The sequence below is a fragment of the Oncorhynchus tshawytscha genome, unplaced genomic scaffold, assembly GCF_018296145.1.
Source record: "Oncorhynchus tshawytscha isolate Ot180627B unplaced genomic scaffold, Otsh_v2.0 Un_contig_7879_pilon_pilon, whole genome shotgun sequence".
NCBI classification, from domain to species: Eukaryota; Metazoa; Chordata; class Actinopteri; order Salmoniformes; family Salmonidae; genus Oncorhynchus; species Oncorhynchus tshawytscha.
Window position 1 is genome coordinate 1 of NW_024606039.1, and position 6,452 is coordinate 6,452.

Here is a 6,452-nt window from a genome sequence, read left to right on the forward strand (position 1 = left end):
TATTAACCTACTATATACATACAGAGCAGGACCAGAGTGAAGGACCATACAGAGAGCAGGACCAGAGTGAAGGTCTCCAACTTCTATATTAACCTACTATATACATACAGAGAGCAGGACCAGAGTGAAAGGCCTCCAACTTCTATATTAACCTACTATATACATACAGAGAGCAGGACCAGAGTGAAAGGTCTCCAACTTCTATATTAACCTACTATATACATACAGAGAGCAGGACCACAGAGTGAAAGGCCTCCAACCCAGAGCTTTCCTATGTCTCAGACTGATTTGACTGTGTGTCCTTTAAGCGTGGACACTGGAACATGTGTGGTCAGAGATGGAAAGGACAAATGATTACAGAGACAGGAAAGAACTGAAGAATCCTCGTCTGGCTGTGACATCACAGAGACAAACAGACCATCTGACCTGCACCAGGTTCAAGCCTTGGATGGCTGTGACATCACACAGAGACAAACAGACCATCTGACCTGCACCAGGTTCAAGCCTTGGATGGCTGTGACATCACACAGAGACAAACAGACCATCTGACCTGCACCAGGTTCAAGCCTCGTCTAGCTGTGACATCACACAGAGACAAACAGACCATCTGACCTGCACCAGGTTCAAGCCTTGGAGCTGTGACATCACAGAGACAAACAGACCACCTGACCTGCACCAGGTTCAAGCCTTGGATGGCTGTGACATCACACAGAGACAAACAGACCATCTGACCTGCACCAGGTTCAAGCCTTGGATGGCTGTGACATCACACAGAGACAAACAGACCATCTGACCTGCACCAGGTTCAAGCCTTGGATGGCTGTGACATCACACAGAGACAAACAGACCATCTGACCTGCACCAGGTTCAAGCCTTGGATGGCTGTGACATCACACAGAGACAAACAGACCATCTGACCTGCACCAGGTTCAAGCCTCGTCTGGCTGTGACATCACACAGAGACAAACAGACCATCTGACCTGCACCAGGTTCAAGCCTTGGATGGCTGTGACATCACACAGAGACAAACAGACCATCTGACCTGCACCAGGTTCAAGCCTCGTCTGGCTGTGACATCACACAGAGACAAACAGACCATCTGACCTGCACCAGGTTCAAGCCTCGTCTGGCTGTGACATCACACAGAGACAAACAGACCATCTGACCTGCACCAGGTTCAAGCCTTGGATGGCTGTGACATCACACAGAGACAAACAGACCATCTGACCTGCACCAGGTTCAAGACAAACAGCCTCGGATGGCTGTGACATCACACAGAGACAAACAGACCATCTGACCTGCACCAGGTTCAAGCCTTGGATGGCTGTGACATCACACAGAGACAAACAGACCATCTGACCTGCACCAGGTTCAAGCCTCGTCTGGCTGTGACATCACACAGAGACAAACAGACCATCTGACCTGCACCAGGTTCAAGCCTTGGATGGCTGTGACATCACAGAGACAAACAGACCATCTGACCTGCACCAGGTTCAAGCCTTGGATGGCTGTGACATCACACAGAGACAAACAGACCATCTGACCTGCACCAGGTTCAAGCCTTGGATGGCTGTGACATCACACAGAGACAAACAGACCATCTGACCTGCACCAGGTTCAAGCCTTGGATGGCTGTGACATCACACAGAGACAAACAGACCATCTGACCTGCACCAGGTTCAAGCCTTGGATGGCTGTGACATCACACAGAGACAAACAGACCATCTGACCTGCACCAGGTTCAAGCCTTGGATGGCTGTGACATCACACAGAGACAAACAGACCATCTGACCTGCACCAGGTTCAAGCCTTGTCTGGCTGTGACATCACACAGAGACAAACAGACCATCTGACCTGCACCAGGTTCAAGCCTTGGATGGCTGTGACATCACACAGAGACAAACAGACCATCTGACCTGCACCAGGTTCAAGCCTTGGATGGCTGTGACATCACACAGAGACAAACAGACCATCTGACCTGCACCAGGTTCAAGCCTCGTCTGGCTGTGACATCACACAGAGACAAACAGACCATCTGACCTGCACCAGGTTCAAGCCTTGGATGGCTGTGACATCACACAGAGACAAACAGACCATCTGACCTGCACCAGGTTCAAAGCCTTGGATGGCTGTGACATCACACAGAGACAAACAGACCATCTGACCTGCACCAGGTTCAAGCCTTGGATGGCTGTGACATCACACAGAGACAAACAGACCATCTGACCTGCACCAGGTTCAAAGCCTTGGATGGCTGTGACATCACACAGAGACAAACAGACCATCTGACCTGCACCAGGTTCAAGCCTTGGATGGCTGTGACATCACACAGAGACAAACAGACCATCTGACCTGCACCAGGTTCAAAGCCTTGGATGGCTGTGACATCACACAGAGACAAACAGACCATCTGACCTGCACCAGGTTCAAGCCTTGGATGGCTGTGACATCACACAGAGACAAACAGACCATCTGACCTGCACCAGGTTCAAAGCCTTGGATGGCTGTGACATCACACAGAGACAAACAGACCATCTGACCTGCACCAGGTTCAAGCCTTGGATGGCTGTGACATCACACAGAGACAAACAGACCATCTGACCTGCACCAGGTTCAAGCCTTGGATGGCTGTGACATCACACAGAGACAAACAGACCATCTGACCTGCACCAGGTTCAAGCCTCGTCTGGCTGTGACATCACACAGAGACAAACAGACCATCTGACCTGCACCAGGTTCAAGCCTTGGATGGCTGTGACATCACACAGAGACAAACAGACCATCTGACCTGCACCAGGTTCAAGCCTTGGATGGCTGTGACATCACACAGAGACAAACAGACCATCTGACCTGCACCAGGTTCAAGCCTTGGATGGCTGTGACATCACACAGAGACAAACAGACCATCTGACCTGCACCAGGTTCAAGCCTTGGATGGCTGTGACATCACACAGAGACAAACAGACCATCTGACCTGCACCAGGTTCAAGCCTTGGATGGCTGTGACATCACACAGAGACAAACAGACCATCTGACCTGCACCAGGTTCAAGCCTTGGATGGCTGTGACATCACACAGAGACAAACAGACCATCTGACCTGCACCAGGTTCAAGCCTTGGATGGCTGTGACATCACACAGAGACAAACAGACCATCTGACCTGCACCAGGTTCAAAGCCTTGGATGGCTGTGACATCACACAGAGACAAACAGACCATCTGACCTGCACCAGGTTCAAAGCCTTGGATGGCTGTGACATCACACAGAGACAAACAGACCATCTGACCTGCACCAGGTTCAAGCCTTGGATGGCTGTGACATCACACAGAGACAAACAGACCATCTGACCTGCACCAGGTTCAAGCCTTGGATGGCTGTGACATCACACAGAGACAAACAGACCATCTGACCTGCACCAGGTTCAAGCCTTGGATGGCTGTGACATCACACAGAGACAAACAGACCATCTGACCTGCACCAGGTTCAAGCCTTGGATGCTGTTCTTCACTTCTTTTATGAGTTTCACTTTCTCTGCTGCCTTCAGTTCTGTCAGTTTTACTGTGAAGTGTGTCTTCTCTTTCTTGACTGGTGCCGCGTCCTCTTCCACTGCCTGTAGGAGCAGAATGAATACAATGCAAGATTAAAACATGCTGCATCTATGCCCTGAGGACACTACATGACATGTTGATGTGTACAGTCAAGTACAACGAATGCATTGCAGTAAAGAGGCTTACATTGGGCATTGAAACTAAACAAGGTTATAGCCTTTATAGATAGAAGGGGCCTTTATAGATAGAGCTCTGCAGGGCTACCTCCTAGATCAAGTCATGTGGGGTAAGGGGTGACCACGGGGCACCGTGTAAGGGGTGACCACGGGGCACCGTGTAAGGGGTGACCACGGGGCATCGTGTAAGGGGTAACCACGGGGCATCGTGTAAGGGGTAACCACGGGGCATCGTGTAAGGGGTGACCACGGGGCATCGTGTACGGGCATCGTAAGGGGTAACCACGGGGCATCGTGTAAGGGGTAACCACGGGGCATCGTGTAAGGGGTAACCACGGGGCATCGTGTAAGGGGGACCACGGGGCACCGGTGACCACGGGGCATCGTGTAAGGGGGTAACCACGGGGCATCGTGTAACCACGGGGCATCGTGTAAGGGGTGACCACGGGGCACGTGTAAGGGGTAACCACGGGGGCATCGTGTAAGGGGGGGTGTAAGGGGACCACGGGGCATCGTGTAAGGGGTAACCACGGGGCATCGTGTAAGGGGTAACCACGGGGCATCGTGTAACGGGGGTAACCACGGGGCATTGTGTAAGGGGACCACGGGGCAGGGGTGACCACGGGGCATCGTGTAAGGGGTGACCACGGGGCATCGTGTAAGGGGTGACCACGGGGCACGGGGGTGACCACGGGGCATCGTGTAAGGGGTGACCACGGGGCATCGTGTAACCACGGGGCATCGTGTAGGGGACCACGGGCATCGTGTAAGGGGCACATGAGGGGGACCACGGGGCATCGGTCAAGGGGGACCACGGGGCATCGTGTAAGGGGTAACCACGGGGCATAAGGGGGACCACGGGGCATCGGGGCATGTACCACGGGGGGGTAACCACGGGGCATCGTGTAACCAGGGGTAACCACGGGGCATCATGTAAGGGGGACCACGGGGCATCGTAGGGGACCACGGGCACCGTAACCACGGGCATCGTGGGGACCACGGGGCATCGTGTAAGGGGTAACCACGGGGCATCGTGTAAGGGGTAACCACGGGGCATCGTGTAAGGGGTGACCACGGGGCATCATGTAAGGGCGGGCTAACCAACACAGGTAAAGAAGCTTGATAAACGTATTGAATAAAACACAGAAACACACTGAAACAATCCCCGTCTTACCAGAGCTGCAGGTGTTGCTGCTGCAGTCATGGCTCCCATTGGCATCATCCCAACATCCTGGATATTCAGGGTTTTCTGGGACAAAACATCATCACATGCCTTGTTAACAACAGGTGTAGACCAACAGTGAAATGCTGACTTAGACCTTCCCAGCAATACAGAGAGAAAGAGAATGGAAATAATAAAGTAAAACAAGTAATAATAAATACACAATGAGTAATGATAACATGGCTTTATACACGGGGTACCAGTACATATAAGCAACAGGTAGCCTAGTGGTTAGAGTGGAGGGGCGGCAGGTAGCCTAGTGGTTAGAGTGGAGGGGCGGCAGGTAGCCTAGTGGTTAGAGTGTAGGGGCGGCAGGTAGCCTAGTGGTTAGAGTGTAGGGCGGCAGGTAGCCTAGTGGTTAGAGTGTAGGGGCGGCAGGTAGTCTAGTGGTTAGAGTGTAGGGCGGCAGGTAGTCTAGTGGTTAGAGTGGAGGGGCGGCAGGTAGTCTAGTGGTTAGAGTGTAGGGCGGCAGGTAGCCTAGTGGTTAGAGTGTAGGGGCGGCAGGTAGCCTAGTGGTTAGAGTGTAGGGCGGCAGGTAGTCTAGTGGTTAGAGTGGAGGGGCGGCAGGTAGCCTAGTGGTTAGAGTGTAGGGGCGGCAGGTAGCCTAGTGGTTAGAGTGTAGGGCGGCAGGTAGCCTAGTGGTTAGAGTGTAGGGCGGCAGGTAGCCTAGTGGTTAGAGTGTAGGGCGGCAGGTAGCCTAGTGGTTAGAGTGGAGGGGCGGCAGGTAGCCTAGTGGTTAGAGTGGAGGGCGGCAGGTAGCCTAGTGGTTAGAGTGTAGGGGCGGCAGGTAGCCTAGTGGTTAGAGTGGAGGGCGGCAGGTAGCCTAGTGGTTAGAGTGGAGGGGCGGCAGGTAGCCTAGTGGTTAGAGTGTAGGGCGGCAGGTAGCCTAGTGGTTAGAGTGTAGGGGCGGCAGGTAGCCTAGTGGTTAGAGTGTAGGGGGCGGCAGGTAGCCTAGTGGTTAGAGTGGAGGGCGGCAGGTAGCCTAGTGGTTAGAGTGGAGGGGCGGCAGGTAGCCTAGTGGTTAGAGTGGAGGGGTGGGCAGGTAGCCTAGTGGTTAGAGTGGAGGGGCAGCAGGTAGCCTAGTGGTTAGAGTGGAGGGGCGGCAGGTAGCCTAGTGGTTAGAGTGTAGGGCGGCAGGTAGCCTAGTGGTTAGAGTGGAGGGCGGCAGGTAGCCTAGTGGTTAGAGTGTAGGGCGGCAGGTAGCCTAGTGGTTAGAGTGTAGGGGCGGCAGGTAGCCTAGTGGTTAGAGTGTAGGGGCGGCAGGTAGCCTAGTGGTTAGAGTGTAGGGCCGGCAGGTAGCCTAGTGGTTAGAGTGTAGGGGCGGCAGGTAGCCTAGTGGTTAGAGTGGAGGGGCGGCAGGTAGCCTAGTGGTTAGAGTGGAGGGGCGGCAGGTAGTCTGAGTGGTTAGAGTGTAGGGCGGCAGGTAGACTAGTGGTTAGAGTGTAGGGGCGGCAGGTAGCCTAGTGGTTAGAGTGTAGAGACGGCAGGTAGCCTAGGTAGTAGCCT

At 53.6% G+C, this 6,452-nt stretch overlaps 1 long non-coding RNA gene across 1 annotated transcript; it reads right to left on the reverse strand.

Annotated features, from left to right (window-relative positions):
- Positions 1-3,525: 3,525 nt before the first annotated feature.
- On the reverse strand, positions 3,526-5,044 carry LOC121842124. Its single transcript, XR_006080952.1, has 2 exons — positions 4,899-5,044; positions 3,526-3,610 (listed from the first exon to the last, which is right to left on the reverse strand). It is a non-coding gene; the product is annotated as an uncharacterized LOC121842124 (long non-coding RNA).
- Between the last annotated feature and the right edge of the window lie 1,408 nt (positions 5,045-6,452).